This window comes from Aulonocara stuartgranti (assembly GCF_965226115.1).
Source record: "Aulonocara stuartgranti genome assembly, chromosome: 7".
In the NCBI taxonomy this organism is placed as follows: domain Eukaryota; kingdom Metazoa; phylum Chordata; class Actinopteri; order Cichliformes; family Cichlidae; genus Aulonocara; species Aulonocara stuartgranti.
The window spans coordinates 759,785-782,676 of record NC_138945.1 but is presented as its reverse complement, the minus strand read 5'-3'; positions in this window follow the sequence as shown (position 1 = coordinate 782,676).

Here is a 22,892-nt window from a genome sequence, read left to right as displayed (position 1 = left end):
CACATGATCAGACGAGCATGGAGGCCCGTCTTAGCCTCCTATTGTAATATAGGCAGATTTTCCCTCAAACATCCAGCAGTCATGGCTTTTATTCAACTGGAGCCACGGGGGGGAGGTCAAAGTCTGTTACTGTCAGGCACTGAAAGGAGAGGCCAGATCAGCCGCCTACTGTAAATCTGCTTCTTCTTTCAGCTGCTGCATTCATAGCTCCACTGCACAGCGGATCATCTGCCTCCATCTCCTCCTATCCCAGCATCCTCCTCCGTCTGAGCTCTTCTCCTCCTGCCTGGCAGCTTCATCTTCATCCTTTTTTATCAGTAATAGTCCCTGCACCCACCTCCTCTCACTGATCTGCATCGTCGTTATCATACGATCCTGTGACTGTCCCAGATGTGACACTAGATGGCAGCTGGTTAACGTGTGAGCAGCTGAGGATCCTCCACCGGTCACAGTAATGATGACGGCAGTGAGCCTCTGTGAGGACAAATCACTCGGCTAATCTGATGACACAGATGAAGTCGCAGCCTCTTTAACAACCAGCTCAGAATTTAATGGGGAGTTATGTGGTTCAGACAAAACGTGAGGGAAAGAAAGAGAGAGACCTCTGAGTGCTCAACATACAGAAGATGCATAATTATGTGTCTGAAACAGGGGTGGGCAATCTCACCTTGGGTCAACACACCTGAATCACATGATTAGTTCCTTACCAGGCCTCTGGAGAACTTCAGGACATGTTGAGGAGCTAATTTAGCCATTTAAACCAGCTGTGTTGGTTCGAGGACACATCTAAAACCTGCAGGGACACCGCCCCTCGTGGACTGAGATTGCCCACCCCTGGTCTAAAAGCACGAAGACAGGAAACAGAGCTGGGCAGTAAAACTGCTGCAGGATGACTTTGATACTGAGCAGCCTGTAGAAAAAGGTTTGGAAGAAGGTGGGACTGAAAATCTGACAGAAAAACAGTAAAAACTGAAAATAGATGCAGAAAAATGTTTCAGATTAACAACATGTTAGCTGCTGTTGGTCACCACAATTCGCATATTAATGATCAAAGAACTGAGCTCACAGTTCATTCAGTGGTGCTGGTTTCAGTTATTGTGCAGATGTTTACAAGGTTGGAGACCTGCAGTCAGCTGACACTGAAGAAGTCACCTGATGATGATGAAACTGAAAACATCCAGATGAACAGGATCAACTTTCTGGGATTTCCTGACCTGGATGACTGAGCACGCGTGAGACAGTAGTCTGGATATTATAGAGCTATTTCTTATACTCTGTGAACTTTGTAACATATAGTTTTATTTCATTTAGTTCAGTGTGTTACTGTCTGATGTAAATTATTGTTCTAATGAATAAACGGTGGTAATCCTGCAACAGTGTAAACGAACAGACGCTACAAATACTGTAAATATGAACAGAGTAATTACAGTAACTGAAAATACAGCTTTATGCTGATGATATATTTTGCTGTAAAAAGTTTGTGCAGTAACTTGTTTAAAGTAACCGACTGTGTTACCTGTGCAGAGTGCACGATCATCCTCCCCACATACTGTTCGTCATGGAGCACATCACTGACTCGCTGTCAGTGTTCCTGTTCCAGGAATGAAGGAGAACTCCTTTGATGCCTGCTGTGAGTAAAGCTGCTTTAGTGGCCTCGCTCTGGCCCCCGAGCCATACATTTAGCACCTCTGGTCTGAATGTCATAACTAGTAAAAACCCAGAGACTTGTTCAGAACCAAAACTTCGTCTCAGTTTAATTAGTTTTATTTCCACAGCTTCACACAAAGAAACCTGTTGTTTGATTGACTGTCATGTGATCAGCAGTTTGTTCTGGACTCGGTTTGAGGAGAAAGCAAGAGGAGCGTCTGGGATCTGACGCAAACATCGTGTCAGGAATTGAACACACCTTCTGTTTATCTTCCATTATAAGTAAAGTTATTGAGACGAACCTGACATGCTCGGGGTGTACGAGTCACCTTTGGAGCCATCACAGGACGTGCATGTGCAGGACTTCCTGTTTGGGAGCAGAACTGTTCTGCTTTTTGCAGAATTTGAACTATTTCTCTTGTTTTCAGTTAAAACGTCAGAGCGCAGGGAGCAGCTGGTGACGAGTCCGCAAACATGAAACCGCAGACAGCACGGCGCTCATCCTGATAACTCATCACACAGTTATGTTTTTGGTACTCAGCGTGTTTAAATACCTGAATTAGACGCCCGAGCCACATTTTCCTAATATGTACAACATCAGGGAGCAAAATAGTTTCCACGTTGTGTTTGTCCTCTCGTCAGTAAAATATCAGGAAGTTTAGTTTTTTAGTTTTCCTCAGTCCAAGCTCACTCTCGCTGACAGCGTTTCCTGTGGTGCTGACAGCTGCTCACTACTGGTCCGAGAGCAGCAGGAGCAGTAATCAGAGTATTTGTTAGTAATCAGAGTAGTTGATGGAGCTGGTTGTTGGTTGGATAAAGAACACTTCATTTGCAGTGTGAATGTGTCCTCCGAGCAGAGGACATGTGACCTTGTGTGTCGGGGGTCACGCCTCGGGCGCCGCCGCCGCTCTGACAGACGTGTAAACAGGTGCGGCCGTTGTTGCAGCGACAGCTGATCTCAGTTGGCACCTGAGCCGAGCCAATTAAAGCCGAGCCAGCTGGGGCGGCCCTCTGTGACTGTACGGCAGCACGTTTGGGCCGCTGCGCCGAGGCCTCCTGACGTCGTTAACGTGGGCGGAGACAGCAGCGGGAGAGGAGGAAGTGGCTCGGGAGAGACGAGGGGAGATTTATGGTAATGAGATGAGCTGCAGGGATCCAGCATTGGTCACAATCAGACGGCGAGTCCGAACATTTTTCCACCTCAGGATCAGAACAGCTGGAGACAAAAACGATACCTGTTCAGGTTAAAGGCGGAGCTCTCTTCAGCGTGTTTCCATAACATGCCGTCATGTGTTCCGAATGGTGAAGTAGGGAGAATGAAGCAGTTCCTTCCTGCTGCTGTTAGTGGTTTGGTGTGGCTATGAGAGGGAGGCTGTTGGAGCAAGCACCACCTCCACCTCCACCCACTGTGCAGAAGCAGCGGTCCAGGCTGATGGCAGCTCCTGCCTCAGGTTCCTGGGGCCTGCAGTCTCCCGCTCCGGCCCTCACACCTGCCTGCTGAGCGTGGACAGTCTCCACTGACGTCTGTAAGACCGAAGCCTCGTTAAAATAACACGAATACATCACCTCACCAATCACAGCGTTGTGTAGATGCTTTGTGGTCTGGATGGTTATTGATGCCTCAGGTGCTCGAGCCGGTTACTCCTGACTTCCTCTCTGAATCCTGCTCGACCTCTCGAAGGTCAGATTTGCAAGTTTCTCTGTGACAGCAGCTGTCAATGAGTAAGTTGGGGCCATCTTCCTGATGTACTCGTGGATGCTCGTTGTCTCATCCTGGACTGTGGTGCTGACACTCACCAGTCCCCGGCCTCCTTCTGCTTCGCGTACACTCTCAGGGTGCTGGACTTGGGGTGAAACCCTCCATGCATGGTCAGGAGCTTCCTGGTCTTGATGTCAGTGGCTTCTATCTCCTCCTTTGGCCAAATTATTATCCCAGCAGGGTACCTGATCAGGGGCAGGGCGTAGCCCGCATCTTGTTCTTACTCTTCAGCTGACTCCTCAGGACTTGGGTTAGCTCTGTGTTAAAATCATCCGAACTGAATTCACACTTTCACACTGATGTGGTCTGTCAGGGTTTTCTCCTGCGAGACTCTGGATTTCCCATGAACCGCCTGACCCCGCTGCGTGTCTGTCGGCGCCCTGCCACCCCACTGTGTCAGATTTTGGGTGTAAATCCACAGAAACCTGCAGGATGGACTCAGTAAATCCTGCCATTAAGGCTGGCTCGCCCTGCCATCTGGCTCTTGGAACATGTGACCCTCACAGTGTTTGTCTTTAATTATGCCGCCGTGACTCAGCCGACCTCGGCTAACTACATGTAATCAGCTCAGATTTGACTAATGGGCAGAGTTTGATGAGCCCCAGGCTCGCTCGTCTCGACCCGGCTGTTTCTAAGCCCTCGCTGGAAGACCCCAAGTTCATTTGGACCGAAGCACAACAGCCAGTCGGGGAATGTTTTCCTTCCAAAATAAAACCGATAGCTGGAGTCAGTTTCACACCTCACTAACATAAATGTGTAGCTAGTCTTTATTAGTTCTGTCTCTACAGAAGAGAAGATGAATCATTACACACAGTTTCTTAAAGCTGCACGCTCTCTGATGTCCAGCAGGGGGCGACTGGTCTGACTCCTCAGAGAGGAGCAGGAAGCAGGTCCACAGTCACTTCCTCTTTAGATTCACCGAGCTGAGCCAGAGCACCGAACAGTCCTTCACACGCTAAGACCCTGAGACTCTCAGGACCACCTCTGAGCTGTCACCCATCTACCTGTAAACCTCCACACGCTACAGTTACGGGTCATCGGGACGCACAGAGGTTTGTCTCGTCTGTCAGTCTGTGAAGCTGCCAAAGGAGCGTGAACACCACATCATGTCAGTCTGAGGCTGTTGGAGGGAGTCGCAGAGACGTTTGCAGCTACCGCCTGTTCAGACCCCGGCAGCAGAACGCTTTTAGCGTGTTTAAAGAACACGCCGAACACGTTTTCGAGTCCTTCCACTTTCGTGGCTCGTTGATCTGCTGGTTCTTTGCTCTGCGCTCGAGCGCTCACCTGGCCCCCAAAATGGAAGCTAGGTGAGATTTTAACACGATGGCGTCTGACAGCATCACAGACGGCGCTGGGCGACTTGTGGAGAAGACAGCGCCTTGGATCACGGGAGATAAATCACGCGAGATCACGCTCTGAGAGCGCATGTCGCTTCCTCCCAAAAACACGGCAGACGTTTTGTCATCTCGGCGAGTTTCTAGGAAAATGTTTGAAGTCTGAGGCGAGGTCGGCAGGTCGCTCCTCTGAACCGTCATCTTCTTTAAAGCATGCAGTCAGATGCCTCAAAGACGGCGAGCGGTGACGTCTAATCCGAGCCTCTGGGGATCACGCGCGCCTGTTTTAAAGAAGACGAGGGTGTCAATTAAAGAAGAAAAAAACTTCAAAACGGAGGCGATTAAACTTTGAAATCTTTAAAATGCTCCCTGCTGAATTGTCTTCTGTGAGGTCGTCGGAGTGCACGGCTCCGCTCCGCAGCGCATGGCGAGGCCAGACAAGTGGTATTTATTTACTCTGCCCGGGCTGTCAGCGTTTCTGTCACGCTGCTTTTAAAGAGCTCGCCGTGACACGTCCCGTCAGCTCTGCGTCGACGGGACGCTCGGCAGAGACGATACCGACAGCTGTAATTATATCTCTGTCGACTTCCAAACCGTTTCCTGACGCTGCTGGACCAACAAAGGCCGCCTTCACACGGATGTTTCTACAGTCAGAGGCACGAAGGCTTCATTTAAGGAGACGATAACGAGCCGTCACGTCCTCCACCCTCCTCTTCGTAACCTTCAATTACAAACTGAGAGCCACCGAGGTCTCGCCAAAAACCGCACACACACCGTCTTTATTATAATAATTACAAATGGCGCTGCTGTCATATCAGAGACGAAGCTTCCTCCGTGCGTGGCACTGATCTCCAACACGAAGCAGATTAAAGCAGAAATCGCAGCACATGCAGGACGGCGCCGAGTGTTTGGGTCCTCCGTACGAAAAGAGAGAGACGAACAGAGTCACAGTATTTTATTTATGTGTGTTCGTTATCTCCACGCAGTGGGAACAGGAAGTGATACATTTGTCTGATGACCAATTAGAGTCTAGGTCCACCAACAGGAAACGCCTCTGCACCTGGATGTGCGTGCAGGTGTGTGAGCCTGTGTCAAACTGTCCAACATGGCGGGTGCGACTACAGTGACCTGGTGGTTACCTTAAAGCCATCCGCTCGTGTTTTCAGGTTAACCACAGCTGTCAGGGGGAGGAGTCACACGCCTCAGTAGAGAGTAAACAGGTGGGAATAGAGGTGTGGTCTTTGTTACCTGCCATCATTTTTTTGTTCTGCTGACAATGTCGCATCGTTTCGTGAGTCTAACAGGGCGTCACTCTCTGATAAGCATTGCTCATTTACTCGCCGCCCGCGGGCCGGCTTCCTTAGCCCCGGGTTCGCTCGGCTGTCGCTGGTCACTTAGATCAATATGAGCTTTCATGATGGAGTCCAGCGCTGTTTGGAGCGACTCGGTTTCCTGTAGTCTTTGAGAACACGTCGTTTAATCTCAACACAAACATCTTTGTTTGAATCTTTGCTGGAAACATGCAGCGCACACATCAGCACGAGATTCAGGAAGACGTTTCAGATTCAGATCCGCTCACATCATTTCACATCCATGTGTCTGTCACGCCCCTGTAACAGAAACAACTCTGACCTCTGACCTCTGAAACTCGCCTTTCTTTTCTCCTGACTCACAGACCCGCCCCCCTCTGTAGAGGACACCTCCCGCTCTGATGCCACAGCTTTCACTCAGAGGTTGAACATTAGTCTTAAATAACTGTGAGTTTAGCGTTCAGTGCGTGGGTGGAGTCTCTGTCGCTAACACGCCATTCAGCGTCTCTGCAGAAAGAAGTGATGCTTTATTTGCAGCACAGCGAGCGCGGCTCACACGGAGCTGAAGGTGCGGGTAAATGCAGATTCAGACGTCGTCGTGTGACCATGCGTGCTGTAAATACCCTGTCAGCTGTCACGTGGCCCCTACTTGGCCACCCTCCCAACTTTAGCTGACTTCCAAATTGCTGTTGACACCGTGGAGAGGCGTCTCATATCAATCTGTAATGGCTTCTGATGACAAACTCCATGGTTGGAGGACCGTGTAATCTCCCGCAATTAATTACAGCGCGCGGGGCTTTCCAGCCCATCGAGCGGCACCCGCTAAACGGCTGAGCTGAGGCAGATGCTGTGTGTGTGTCCTCAGAAAACATCTGCACATTCAGCAGTTAATTACCTGCACCAGTTCCCCCAGTCCATCAGTACCAGTTTGCTCCCACAGAGCATCAGCAGTGTCTGAAAATCTGAGGAAGCATCGTTTAAAGGGCCAATTCACACACTTTCTCTGTGATGCCTTTGAGATGAAGGAGGAGAGGAGGAGCTGCTCTAAACTGAACGGATTCAGGCCCGAGGGCGTGGCGTGCAGCGATGTGACGTGGTGCTGACATCAGTGTAAAGATCTCAGACTGAACCGCCGCTCTCCGCCGTCCCTGCGTCTGTCTCAGAAACCGCTGCCAACCCTCCGCCGCCTGACGAGTGTCTCCTCCTATCCCAGCATGCTCCTCGGACACGTCCTCCTCCACTACACCCATGAACCTTCTCCTTGTCTCCTCTTGCCTGCAGCTCCACTCTCCCTCCTCTGCACAGAACTGAAAACGTGAGACAGTTATTACAGCGCTGTATTTAGTTTCAGCAAGTTTCCACGGTGGATTTGTGTGTTTCAGTTTTTATTGTTTGAAAATGTCTTTCAGTGAACAATCAGGGGAAAAATATTTGATAAACATTTTGAGGATGCTTCCTCTGCACTCATCGTTTCAGATTTATTTTCATTTCAGTGAATTCAAATGTTTTTTCACATCTATTTGGAGAATATAGTTAGGGCTGGACCAGGTGACCCTGAATCCTCCCTTAGTTATGCTGCAATAGACGTAGGCTGCCGGGGATTCCCATGATGCACTGGGTGTTTGTTCTTCACTCACTATGTGTTAACAGACCTCTCTGCATTGAATCATATCTGTTATTAACCTCTGTCTCTCTTCCACAGCATGTCTTTATCCTGTCTTCCTTCTCTCACCCCAACCAATCACAGCAGATGGCCCCGCCCCTCCCTGAGCCTGGTTCTGCTGGAGGTTTGTTCCTGTTAAAAGGGAGTTTTTCCTTCCCACTGTCGCCAAAGTGCTGCTCATAGGGGCTCATATGATTGTTGGGGGGGTTCTCTGTTTTCTCTGTATTATTGTAGTTCCTTTACAGTATAAAGCTCCTTGAGATGCTATAAAAGTCAAATAAAATACTAAGAACTGTGCAGACATGGTGTGGATGTGGAGCATCGTAGGTGTGGGGGCTCTTGCAGAGAGGGACTGCTCGCTGTGGTCTCTCTGCCACATTTAGCTGCTGTAATCGATCTTTAAACGACGTCCCGTCCTCAGAGGGATCAAACCTGGTTTCTGGAGAGTTACAGTGAATATATGTGCACCATTAAAGAGACACGGTTTGTTAGACTGACAGTAAACGGCTCCGCCAACTGCAGCCCGGGGCGAGAGACTCCGACTCACACAGGAGGAGATGGAGAGCGAGAGGGCGGAGGACCTGGCGGTGTGCCTGATTAGAAGGAGAGCAGTGGAGTGGAAAACTCATTAAACAATGGATAAGCCTCTTAATCAAATCAATAGCTAAAGTAACTCCAACCTGATAACTGTTATCAAAGCGCAAGCAAAGCCGCAGCCTTCTCGCATTTTAATTAGAGGCGAGGAGAGCAAGCTTAACGAGGGGAGGACCGCAGAGAGGGAGGCGAAGGAGCTCAGCAGGAGGCGAGTGGAGGAATGAGGCACTTTATCCCAAACATGAAAAGAGCAGCAGGTTTAAAGGACCAGTTCATCCACATCAGATGCAGAAATACTGCTCAGTAATCGAATTATTCAGATTAGCAGTTAGAGCGCTCCGGTGACTTCTGCGCCTCCACCGAGCTGACAGCTGGTATGAGCTGTGCGGTTTCCTCCCGCTGCTGCGACGATCAGATGCAGCTCTGCAGGCTTTAGAGAGAGGACGCCTTGGTCCTTCCAAACAGCCGTACCTGTTCAGTCTGTCTAATTCTACTGTCATGAACTTTAACATTTAGCCTGCTGACTGAGGCCTGGATGGAGCTCTGGAGTCTGAGCTCAGGGCGGAGATCGCGGCTTCAAAGCCTCGACTTTCACGCTGCTCTTCTCTCTGAATCATTTTGTGTGGGTTGTGTTCTGTAAAGCAGTTTCACCCCGGTTCTTTTTTTATTCCTCAGGCCTCCAGAGACGGCACCGGACTCAGTAAATGGCCTGTATTTGTATAGCGCTTTACACCTCCAGTCATCCACCCATCCACACACTGGTGATGGCAGCTACGTTGTAGCCACAGCCACCCTGGGGCGCACTGACAGAGGCGAGGCTGCCGGACACTGGCGCCACCGGGCCCTCTGACCACCACCAGTAGGCAACGGGTGAAGTGTCTTGCCCAAGGACACAATGAACCGGCAACCTTCCGATTACAAGGTGTACTCCCAACTCTTGAGCCACGATCGCCCCCAGTAGTCATTTCACAAAACCTTTATTCATCTTCAGTTACGCATGCATCTTCTAGAAGGGGAGACGTGCATGCCGGTGTCCCTCTGCAGAGCTCCACTTCTTTTTTTGTTTCCACCAGTTTTATAGAAGCGACCCATCATAAAACCCTCATGGTGTGTTGTAAACTTTGTGTTTGTGTATGTATACGTGAGCACGTGAGTGCCTGTGTGTGCGCGTACATGTGTGTATGTGTGAGTGCACGTGAGTGACTGTACGTGTGGGTGTGCGTGCGTCTCTGATATGTGACTTCCTGCCGGTGATAAAAGTCCATCTCCCCTCACCCAAGCTACAAAACATACAAAACACAGTTAACATATTACAAGCACTGAGACCCCCACTCTTGTCTTACTTTTACAGCTAAGCATGTGGAGAGTCTCCTGCAAACCTACTTCTTTATTACATTCAGGTACAAGCATCAGCATCCCCCATCTGTAGCTTCCTGTCTCCGTCTTTGACAGGCTGACCCCCGGTGTCCATAAATTCCTCTCAACACACACTCTCAGGCCTACAGCTAAACCAAACTGAAACACACAGACAAATCCTTCCCTATTCCTCTGATCTACTGCTGGACCCTCTCATCTAAGCAAATTTAACACATTATATTCTAACAATTGTTTTCTTGTACTCACAGTTGAAATAAGAAAACCTCCAGAATGAAAAAGTGATAAAAACTGTACCTCCTCTGAGCTCTAAGATCATTTCTTGTCATGATACGGCTGCGTGGCAGGCAGGATGAGGACCCAATCGCAAAACTCACGGACTCAAGGGATGAACTCAAAAGGCAGCTTTATTGCTGACAAGATGACAGGAAAATACAAAACTTAAACTGGGAACAATAAACTAATACTCGGAGAGAGACACAGGGAAATCCACGCAGCATGAGGGAGAACGCGACACAGAACTGAGGAAGACGCAGACATAAATACACAGAGGGTTAACGAGGGACGTGGGAGCACACGGGGAACACAGGTGACACTGATAATCATAACAACACACGGCAGGAGTGAACACCACACTGGCGGGAGACGGGCAAAGTAAAACAGGAAGTACAGAGGTTCAGACAGGAGGAGAGAGAGCACGGGGAGAACACAGACATAACGGACTGGGAAACATGGAACAACCACAAAGGGAGACGAGGGCTCACAGATACACAGAGGGCACACAGGGGGTGAGAGTCACAAAGGAAAAGCACTCAGGGAACAACACAACAGGGCAACTCAGGAAACATGGCCTAAACAGGGAACAAAATACAAACATACAAGAAAACTAAGAACACTGGGCCAACATGGCCCAGGACCATGACATTTCTATTTAAACTTAAATGCTGGTGGTGTTCCTCAGGGTTCAATTCTTGGTCCTTTACAGTTTTAACTCGTGGATGGACGTCCCACGAGTTTTAATTCCATATCTGTTTTAGATCCTCTGAAAAATAAAGAAAAACCAAAAACCCAAGTTCAGACGCCAGAGCAGCGGTCCCCAACCTTTTTTGCACCATGGACCGGTTTATGGCCAACAATATTTTCACGGACCGGCCTTTAAGGTGTCGCGGATAAATACAACAAAATAAAACCAGTACCGGTACCGAATAAAAAAAGAAGATTTATTCATAACACACGTGAAAAGACCCAGGAACACCGAGTAAACGATAAAAACGATAACAAAATAACACTGAAAACCGATAAAAACCCTGAAAACCAGACATTTCACACCTGAGCCTCAACTCTCGCGGCCCGGTACCGGTCCGAGGCCCGGGGTTGGGGACCGCTGCTCCAGAACACAAAGTTTTTATAGAGGTGCTCACACCTGCTGACGATCAGCTGATCAGTGCTTTGATTATCAGCACCTGAGCAGTGATAAAACATCATGTCTATGATCATGATCACAGACATGATGTGTGTCATGTTATTGACCCGAGCTGCCCTGGAGGTGTATTATATGAGCCTCACCGAGGGTCATTGAATACTCGGATACTTTCTGAGGATAAACTTTGGAAGTATAAACCCAGAACATGAGTATTCCCCGCTCTTTTTATTTTCAACCTCCGATGGTGGCGATTTGCCACCAGAGAGCCGATGCAGAGACGAACCCCTCTCTGCTCTCGGGACACCTTCACCTGAGTCACAGGTGTGAATAAAAAAGCAGCTGATGTTTGTCAGGTGAGCGCTGGAACACGAGAACAGCCCGTCCGGAGCTGTTAACGCGGCTCGCCGGCGCCACTCACTTCCTGTCACCACCTCGGTTGTCTAATTACTCCTCCACCCCTCTCCCGCTGACGGGCAGCTAATATTCGCAGCCCCCCTGTGATGTTGTTACCGGCCGAGTGACAGGGCTGACGACGGCGGCGAGCAGATACGAAGGGGATGGGCAACACGCCGCCGAGGCTTCACGGCCCGCTGATCGGGCTCTCCCCGCCTGCTCCGAGCCTGCGTGGCGGTGCATTATTAATGGCGGTGTGGTTAGACCTGGAGAGGAGTGTGGCGTTATTTGTAGTGGCAGTAATAAGCGGCGGGCGTGAAGATTCGGCAGGAAGAGGACGGCGGCGGTTAGAAGTTCATTACAGGCTCAGAGAGGAGCTGTCAGCGCTCGCTAATGAAATGCTTGATTTGTTTGTTTTCCCTCCCGACGCTCCTCAAATGTCGCATCCGGCCCGGCGCCACATTAGCGGGGCTAATTATGTCTGCAACTGTCAGCTAGCCGCGGCTAACGAAAGTGACAGCGAGGAGCGGCGGCGCTGAAGGCTGCTAATAACTCAGGAGGCTAACGATGGCCGACACCGGCCCACTTGGAAGCCGAGGAGAAGAAAGGACGCCGTCGACATCAAATCGAGTTATCTCGCTGCTGGGAGGTGGAGGAGGGGCAGGCAATCTCATCTTTAATGCTGGGTTATTGGCAGCGGCGAGCAGCGCTTTGTTCCCGCCGTCTGAGCGCCTGCCTCCTCTGGCTCGCTCCGCCGCCACTGCTGATGATGAAGAGTGGCCTGGCGAGGCAGAGGAAGATTACTCCCCCGAGAGCCCGCCGCCCTGATTTATGACATATTTATCTACATGCTGTCACTCGGAGTCGGCCTCAGGTTTTACGTGGCTATAATTGTCAATCACGGTGGAGAGCGAGCGCCGCGCGAGGGGCGCGTATCCGCCCTGTTATTGCTCTGCGGCGTGCTGACGGAGGGCAGACCGAGAGATCACGCCTCTCAGCTTTAGGATCACATTTTTCTTTTCTAATTGGATTTAATTAGTTTCCGTTTTTGTGTTTTTAATAAGTAGAAATGTTTTTGTTTGTATCACAGCCTCATGCACCGGCTCCAGTACAACGTTTACCAAAATAAAAGAATCAGAATCAGAAAGGGTTTTATTGCCAAATGTTGAGCGGGTTTACAATATTAGGAAATTGCTGCGGTGCTTCAGTGCAAACATACTGTTATAAATACTGTTACAAATTAAGCTTAAATAGACATGAAAATAAAAATGAGAATAAGAATTAAAAGTGCTAAGTTGATAGATAGTGCTGTTTCGTTTTACTTTGTTCTAAAGTCACTTTTTTATTTTCACATCTGGTTTGAGTTTTTAGTTTCAGTTTGCTGTAATAACCTCGGTGCAGACACGCATCGCAAAGTGATGAAAACGAACGCAGCGAGGACAAACTCGTGACCGTTCACGACACAGTCGGCTGGTTTGTGGCGCTGATGTCACAGGCACGTTTGCTCTTTGTGCGTCTCAGTAATCACGTGTTCGTGATTTAAAGAAAAGAGACGTCCTGACTGGACCGCTGCCATCTGTGGCATGTCCGTGTATCCATGGATACTACAGTACACCCTGAACGCCCGCACTGGTCACGTGTTCGCACCGTGTTTAACACCAGTCACCGCATGATGCCCGTTTCCGTGGTGATGCCCCACAGATGTTTTCCTCCTGCAGTAGTTCCTTCGTTTTCTCATTTCCTGCTCTGACACTCCTCCATCAATAAATTAGAGGCGGAGATGCTCGTCAGCCAGCGGTCTCATCGCCTCTGCCTCGCCGTGATAACCGTCCCCGTCTCGGCGGAGGCGTTTAGAGAGCTGCAGATAAGCGGCGAGCTTGGGTGGGTTTCCCTGTGCCGCCCGCAGACGCCGCCTGCTGCTTTATTTCCTTCAGATAAAGAAATAAACGACCTCAAGGGGCGTTTGGCTTCGACAGATTGAGAAGAGGTGACGGGCGTCGCAGACAGTGATGGAGACTTTGCACACGGGCTCCATTGTTAATTAGCAGTCAGACTGATTGACCAGCGGCGAGGAGGCGTGACGGCAGGACGCTCGGTTTGTCTTCATTTAGTCCGACTGACCCGACAGGCTTGGTGACGCAGTGCCTCCGTGATCCGCCGATGCTGTGATGTACCTTCAACACATCCAATAACCAGCGACGCTGATCGTGAAGCTCGCTGCTGTAAGCGAAGCACGTCTTTGTGTGCAGGGAGGAGAGCGAAGCTCCCGATGTCTCGATAACAATCCGCTCTGACTTCTGCTGCCTGCATCAGTGAGACTTGACCCCTGACCCCGGCTTGGTCACATGCAGACAGTGGCGGTCCTAGCCTGTTTGGCGCCCTGGGCGAACACAAATCCCCCAACCCGAGGATCACCACAACATAACCTAACAGACCCTAACACACCGACACCTTAGTTCACAGACTCCCTTTGTCTAAGGTGCATTTCTGGGATTTCACACAACCCAGGATTCAGATCATGAATCCATGATGGGCTTGGATTTACAACATTATGAATGAAATGTGCTCTATCTGGAAGCAGCAGGGCCCCTCCCCTTTCCACAGGTTGTGTGAGACTTTAAATCATCAAACTGTAAATTATAAATTTTAAATTGTTATTGATCCTTTACCCCGAGTCCTAAAGTGTATATTTATTTTCTTACTCCTCTTTGTTTCCTTGCACTGCTGTAGCTGGAGCCTCGTCGTCTCGTCTCTATATGCTGGACTGTCTGTAGCGGAGATGACAATAAAGTTTACTTTGACTTCAGCAGCGAGCACGCGTACCGAGGGCTCTCGCGCTCACTTTTCATGTATAGAATTTAGAAAAAACATCGGTGCAGATTATACGTCTGTATCAGGATGTCTGGTGTTTTCGTGTTTGTTGGTTTGTTTTTATTTTGTTTTATTTTGCGAGTTGGTTATTAGATGCTGCTCCCCGCCGATCTCCTCCCTGTGGCGCAAGCAGCAGGCGCACCTCGCAAACGGAGGGCACCCTTACTCCCAGCAAAGGGGCGATAGAAAACCGATGCCTGTGCCATTCCCACTATGCGCTGGCTGATGTCGGGGCAGCATGAGTACGAGAAATTTTTTATTTATTTTGTTTTGCCGATGCTCGTGATGCCGCCCCGGGCAACTGCCCGTGTCAGCCCTTCCGCTACTGCATGCAGAAGATTCTAACACAGCTCCCCGGTCCTCGCCGCAGCCTTGTCCTGATCATTACCACTGTTGGGACTAACGCGTTATTAAGTAACGCGTTACAGTAACTAGTTATTATGCCAAAACCAGGATCGCGTTAGTCGTTACTGGGATTTAGATAGGGTCGTTACTCGTTACTTCGTGTGGTGGCATCACGGAGCTTCCACAGATTCAATAACATTAGCAAGTGGTGGAGGCCAGCAGGTGGATGAAGGAAAAGGGAGGCAGAAGGAAAAGAGACCCGAGGCGGCCGCCGGTCCGAGTGTGAACTGAACTTCAGGTAAGAAGTTATGACCTGCAGTCTCTCTGGGTCAGATATGAACCAGGTTTAGGTGGAGTTTATTTTCGTTATTCTGACTTTCTCCGTACTGCGTGCTAGCTAGCATGACGGAGTTTCTATACAGCTGGGTGGGTGCTATGAAGTTAATGATGTTGAACTTTATTTTGTTCATAAGTTATTAGAGTTGCCAACCATCCCGTCTGGTATTCAGAGAAAATATTACGCGTTTCTTATTGAGGTGAAAAGGAACAGTTTGTCCCGTAATTCAGCTACAAAAAGACACAAAGCTGGAGTTATTCTGTGTCTTTGCTGCACAGCTGCCTCTTCTTCTCTCATCCTCTCACCCTCCCTCTCCTGTTTCTACTTCAATCATGAAACTGATCAATGATCAGCTGATCGGCTCTCTTGTTTATTTATCGCCCACTTTGCGCCAGAAAGAGGAAACCAGCGGATGTCGCGCTAAACAACAGCAGCACGTTTAAGCTTGATCAGCTGTTGTTAGAATTTATTTAATATTAATTTCTAGTATCAGCTGATGTTTGCTGGAGCCACAGCTGTAAAGCTGCTGGTCATGATGTCAGTTTGGATATGTGGTGAGAGGGAAACATGAAGATGAAACCAGGAGATGTCCTTACTGGATCATCAGAGCTGAACAGGTGATGGAGAAACAGGTTTACCTTTTAGGTGACATGGATGAGTTGAAGTTATGAACTGTTTCTGAGAGACAAATAACACCAGGATCCTTTTCTAAGCAGCTGACAGCTGGTAACTGTGCAGGGGCGGGTCTAGCAAAGTGTTGCCAGGGGGGCAGGTAGGGCATTAACAGGGAGAGGGGGGCACAAAGAAATACTTTTCTTTCTTATTCTCATTTAAAATGTCTCACTTTTAAAAAATAATTATCTGAATCTTACAACAAACGATTGATAGATTGATGCATATATACCATCAGAACAGCGTACATCACTGTCACAACAGTGTTTGTTTTCATTCAAAGGCTTTATGAGTTTTCCTATAATGGCGGCCGGTCTCTAGTCAAAATGCCCGGGACTATTTTCTGTCCCAGTCCAGCCCTGTATGCAGCTCATCTGCAGTCTGGTGTTACCTACATCTTCCTATTCAGAAGGCAGAATTTCTGAGTTCTGAGTACAGTCAAAGCACCACGACTGCAGTTTTTATGTTGGATGTAAAAGGCGCACATGACTCTGTGACGTAGGCTAGAATCATGGCGGCAGTCAATGACGGTCCAGGCGTGGGATTTCTCTCGTGGAAATATGCACATTATCTTTTCCTTTCTATTGGTAGGTGGCACAGTGCACTTGTGGCAAGTAAGCAAGCTAGAAGACTGCAAAGTTATGGGAGCAACACATTAACAAGAGAATTCTGAGTAAAACCAAAGTTACTTTCTCTAGTAACTAGTTACTCTGAAAGTAACGAGTAACTTGAAGTAACTGAGTTACTTTTGAGAGAAGTAACTAGTAATGTAACTAAGTTACTATTTTAAAGTAACTTACCCAACACTGATCATTACTGAGAGTTAATAACCGCTGCTTAACGGCGCCAAACGGATCCGCCTCATCGGCCGTGAAGCTGCTCGTTTATAAATCAATTGCCGGATAATTTAGCGCGGAGCAGAGTCGAGCCGGCCGGGCTGAAGCGATGATAATCAGCGCAGAGGGAAACGAGGCTCCTGCGGCAGATCTGCCAAAGACCTCGACGCCGTCAGGACTCTCCACCCATCTGCACACATCCGCCCGAAGACCAACAGAGCAGGGGCAGATCTAGAGAAATTTTCTTAGGGTGGCAAAATCAAAGCCTTTTCCCCCCAAACACTCATGCAGGTGGTTACATGTGGTTAAATGATTCAAATGCAGTAAGTATGCACGTTTTTCATATAAATATAGTCGATAACTTAATTATTGTCTGTAGCCCACATGATTACACACTTTAGTTACATAAAACATGTGAGTTTTGATGCTATGTACTGTATAGCCTGTATGATAAATAAATATGTAGCCCAATAAGTATAAACTCCAGAAAGCTACACAACATGGGGCGCTTCATTTACAAACACAAGTCTAACTTAAGTTTCACTGTTTTTGTTAGAAAACAGTCACATTGTTGCAGCTTAAATTACACAAAATGTCAGAAATCTGCACCGTCATGAACAAACATGTAAACCTCATTTTTCATGATTTGTTGGATGAACCCACTGAGGTCTGAAATACAACCGGCGATGTGTGACTCCTTTGAGTTTACGTTTGTATTTCACCCTCAGATTGTTTCATTTCATTTTTTCTTTTCAGCTCAACTGAATTTATTTATTTATTTTTTTTACTTTCTTTTTATTGTTTTTCTTTAAACATTATACGGGGGGGTAACAACAAAACAAAACACCAAAACAACAACAACAACAAAAAGATAAATACAACAGGTAGGATAACAAAACAAACCCATGTTGGATCTCCTTGTTTCTACAGTTTGATCATTTCTCATTATCAGTGTGTTGGTCTTTATCCTGTTGGGTTTATGTACTCAGTCCATTTCTCCCACTTTTTATGGTATTGATCTTCCTGAGTCCTTATTCTGTAGGTCAATTGTTTGTATTTCATCTATAATTTTGATCCATTCGTCCTGTGATGGTGGGTCTATTGTGGTGTTCCCCGGTCATAGACCCACAAGATTTATCAAAGAGGGATGCCACAAAATTGCAGGTATCAGGAGGAACGAAACTTAATTCATGATGTGGTGATATTTGAACTACTACTTAAATTTTACATTTATTCTCACGGTTCCCAGGCGTGATTGGCTGTATAGATGGCACTCACATTCCAATCATTGCTCCTTCAGTAAATGAAGGAGACTATGTGAACAGGAAGTCTTTCCACAGCATTAATGTGCAGGTACATAGTTCCCTGTAGCATTTCAAACTAACAAATTATTTCATTATAGTAATGGATGCTAATTTGTGTTCTCTGCACTGTGAAGATCATATGTGATGCTGCCAACATTATCACAAATGTGGAAGCCAACTGCTCAGCCTCTGTGAGTGGTGGTGGTGGAGGACCCCCACCTGTTTTTCGGGCCTCCGCTTTTTTTCTGTTGGCTATAACGGGTCACATTTGAGCATACAGAGTAAGCAAATATGTACTTGTAATGTGCTCAGATAATTTCAATAAGTGCTTACAGAGGGGAAATTAATGTAGCCTCTAACTGCAATTGATTTACATCGGACACACAGACCAAGCACTATGGCTCATAATACAATTACACCTTACCTGTTTGGACTATATTTTTATATTTCATTTTTACTTGCTGCCAGGAACGTTTGGGGCCTGTTGGGTTGCACCTGCGCTCACATCACATGACAAAATAAAATGTATGAAATAACAAATAAAATATAATAAAATAACGTGTTAAATGGGTGGAAATCCCTCGATCAATGTTTAAATTAACACTCACGCATTGACTCTGTCGGCTATGTTTTGCCATGCATGCTCACTTTCTTTTGCAGCTGTGGCTGTGTTACTTTTTTTCCACGGAATTTGCATGTTATCAGCATATGCTGCCATCAGAATTTCGGCCTCAAGCGCTGTAAAATACATTGACCGCGCCTTCTTTCCCTCCGTCTCCATGGTGACTCGCTTAATCTGTGCTCCACTAATCAGGGCTTTATGTATCCTCGTGCGCGCTTAACTTGGGGTTAAAGCAACTCCGCGTTGACTGAACTAATTGTTATCAGCCTTTCTGAAACCGAATATTCCGAGTTGGACAGTTCGGGGTTACTCAACCCTGCGTATCGTTTTTCACTCTGAGTTTTCTAAACCGGCTTCCTGAAATAGGGCCCTGGTAAGGAACGAATGAAAACACAGACTAAAGCACACAGGAGGTGATCAGGGGTAGTGAAAGTGTTGGAGTCAAATGTTAAATGTTGCCATCATTGTACTTAAACTTGTAAGTCTTGGTTCAAACTATATGGTCAAGGACATTCCTTTGTTTGTGACCCCCTCCCCAGCCTGTTGAATGGTGGGGGAGGCTGTAGTCTTTTATTACAGGCACAGCCTATGTGAGGGTTCTGTTTTCTTGTTTAGTAAACGTCCTGCCTTTATGACCCTTTTGGTGAGCAGGAGGTCACACAAACGCACGCCCAAACACACACTCACATGCACACGCACGCCCAAACACACACACACATGCACACGCATACACACAGACACATACCTAGAAACTAGAATTCTGTGATCTGTTGTGTACACGTAGCCTGGGTTTTGGGGTAAGTCGCGTTTCCTGCCGCAAACGTAAAAGAAGTCCAAGGGTGAAATACACTGCAAAGTATTTATTGGGCAGTACGTGGTGTGTGGATCGTTGACGAATGAAGTGAAATTGTGCGCTAAGCAGAAGTGAGTGTGTCTGGCATCACGGTGTGTGTGAAAAGGTATCCAGCTGGGGCAGACATGATTCTGCAGGTCACCTGCCCAGTGGACAAAAAGAAATAAAATATTTGTGTGGATGAAGTATGAATGATAACATGAAGAGTGTTTGGTGTTTCTCAGTCTGAAACAACTGTAACGCTACTTTCTGTTTTGGAGAAAAGGACAGTTTAAAAAAAACAGAGAGATGTGTGTTGTTTTAAGCAGTGATGAGAATAATGAAAATTTGATGACAGAGGAACACAAAAACATACAGAAAATGCATTAACCATGCTAACCCTACATGCATATACACATACAATGATACTCATGAAGACCAGACGGCATCTTAAGCATGAGATTCTGCTTGTCATCTTGTCCAAGTCACTTAGTGTGATGAAAAGTGATGCAAAGACCATTGGACTAATAGCAAATTAGTTTAAAAAAAAAAAAAAGATCAAATAATAGCAAACAAGTGTGTAGGAAAGGCAGCTTTAACAACATGTTCTGCTGGAGATGCAGCTCCTCAGACATCGATTAAACCTGCCTAATAACACACACACATGCAATGAAAATCAGCTTGTTACCAAATGCTGAATTTATCCAATGCTGACAAATTAACTCTGTAGGCTGCAGGACAACAGTTTAACTTTTGTGGGGAAAAAGATTCTGGTTTGAACAACCAGTGATCAGACAATAAATTTAGTTGTTAATATAGTAAATTGGGAGATGCTTTCTGTCTGATGCAGCACAAGTAATTTACTGTATGAGGGAAATTCTATTTTTGTGATAACATTTTGAACATGCATTTCTGTTGTCCTGTCAACTTGGTGGGATGGTAGCTGATATGCAAATTAGCTGATCATAATTAGATTAAGGAAAGGTGACTGAATTTTAGCACAAGTGAATGGGATGTGTTGGAGACTCTAAAACACTGAGTTTCCTGTTTTGATGTGCGAGTGAACCCTGCACCCAGATACACAATACTGAACACATAAGAACAAACTTGTTTTGTGAAGTGCATGACAACATGTCACGTGTTTTATGATGAAGGGAAAGAAGGAAAACTGAATAAAACATGTCTGTGGCCTAAATGAGTGAGCTGATTGTGAGTTTCTGGTGTGTGAGAATTTAAAAAACAATGGGGAACTGACTGACTGGTTAAAGCTGACAAGACTGACTGATTTAACATCATTGTGTGAAGTTCAGTGGCATGTCCAGCGGGGGGGCACGGGCCACAGCCCCAACCAGACTGGCCACCCCAGGTGCCACCCCGAAGCTAAAACAATAAAATTCAATCAAATGTACGATCATGTTTTCACAGTGAAGCTCAGATATCCGAGTGTAAGTGAATGCAGCATCGGCTTCTGCACTATGAGCATCACCTTAGGAAAGGTAGGAGAGCCAAGCACGAAAGACGGTGTTCTGGGAATCCATCCTACCTGGCAAACCATCCTACCCGTTGTTTCTGCGCATGCGCACAACACGAAATTCAGTGCCAAACCGTCCTACCTTTGTGAATGTCACCTACAAGCATACTTAAACGGCTAAAATTTAGTGGCAAATCGTCCTACTTTTGTTAATAACAGCTACAAGTATACTCTGATGGGCAAAGTTAGGTGGCAAACCGTCATACCTACTTAAATTGGTGCTGGAATTACTCTGTGACAGCAGAAATGTGCATAAACTACTTACGGTAGGACGTTTTGCCAAAGTAGGATGGTTTGTCAGAAAACAATTTTCGGCGAAAGAAAATGAGGAGAGAATAAATGTCCCGGTACGTAATATTAAGTTTGTTGAGTTTAGTAAACTTCGGTGAAATTAGAATACAAAGAAAAAAATAACACTTGAAGAATTATTGCAGCCGTCGAATATTTCAGACAGTATGCTACTGAGGGAGCTAACATAAGAGTTATGAGTTATAAGATATAATCCAAGTCGTAACATTGCTGTATGGAGCTGCAGATTTGGTTGCAGGTTAAAGGCCGGTCTGTGAAAATATTGTCGGGCATAAACCGGTCCGTGGCGCAGAAAAGGTTGGGGACCGCTGCTTTAAATAATGTTTCCTTTTATAAAAGTAGGATAATGAAAAAACATTTATCATAAAATTTATTATTGACATGTTTGTGGCAATTAATATGTGAATCAACTAAATGGGGGGGGGGGGGGGGGGGTGTTAGCCCAACTGGTCTTAAACTAAGAAACACTAAAGTTACATTTGAAAACAATTTAAAACAAAACATCCCCATTCTAAAATGTCATGTGACAATCTGATTGGCTTACGGAGTGATGATGTCACAAGGACTTTGTTGCCTTTGATCTGAAGTCTATAAATAGGGGTCAGAAGCAGCAATTAATCAGTTTGTTCACAGCCTTCAAACGTTCGACCAGAGATACATTTGGAAATATTTCTAAGCCTTTTCAGAGTCACTGTGCACGGGCTCCAACATGCCTCCACGAAAAGGCCAACAAAGACAAAAAGATTATGCTCCCTGTCCTTTGTGTTCTGGCCGGCCAATCTCTCCAGGAGAAATTGTGCGGCCAATCTCTCCAGGAGAAATTACCACGGCTGGTGTCTTATCAGTCCAAAGAGCATTACATGAAAGTCAGAAGGAAAAATCTGACCTACATTACAAAATTAAACAAATTGAAGAAGAGAAGCTTCAACTAGAGGAAAAGTGCAGACAACTGGAAGCACGAAATAAAGACCTGGAAGAAAAACAGCAACGCCAGCCTGATATAAAAATGATCAACGAGGGCTCGGGAGTGAAGTTTGATGAAGGACGAGAGAAGATTTTTTCTCGTTTTCTTTCATCAGGAACACAGAGTCCTGAATTAAAAGAAACATCTGCCCAGCTTCAACGAAAGAAAGCTAATATTGAGGAGATACAGTGGGATCTCCAAAACATTGAGAAACAGAATCAGGTGCTTCGAGGAAAGCTCAATGAAGCGGAGAAAACAATTGAAAAAATCCACCAACAGAAGACTGAACAGGAAATACAAATGCAGGACGAACTCAAAGCCATGCAGAAATTGTACAACAATCTGAAAGTCAAGTGTGGTGAAACAAAGCGCAAAAATAAAGAGCTTCTTGAAGAGAAAAAGCAACAGGAAGAAGAAAAACGTATTATCCAGGACTTCGAGAGAAGGCATCTAGAATTGCAAGAATTTTATAATAAAGAATATGAGGAAACACTTCAACTGAAAAGAGAAAGGAAATACAAATGAAGGACAAACTCAAAGCCACACGGAAATTGTACAACAATCTGATAGTCAGGTTTGGTCAAATAAAGCGCAAAAATAAAGAGCTTCTTGAAGAAAGAAAGCAACAGGAAGAAGAACAACGTATTATCCAGGACTTTGAGAGAAGGAATCTAGCATTGCTAGAACTTTGTGAAACACCTGAACTGGAAAGAGAAAAGGAAATACTGGAAAAACGATGTTCAGAGATGCAGTGTAGGATTGATAGAATGAA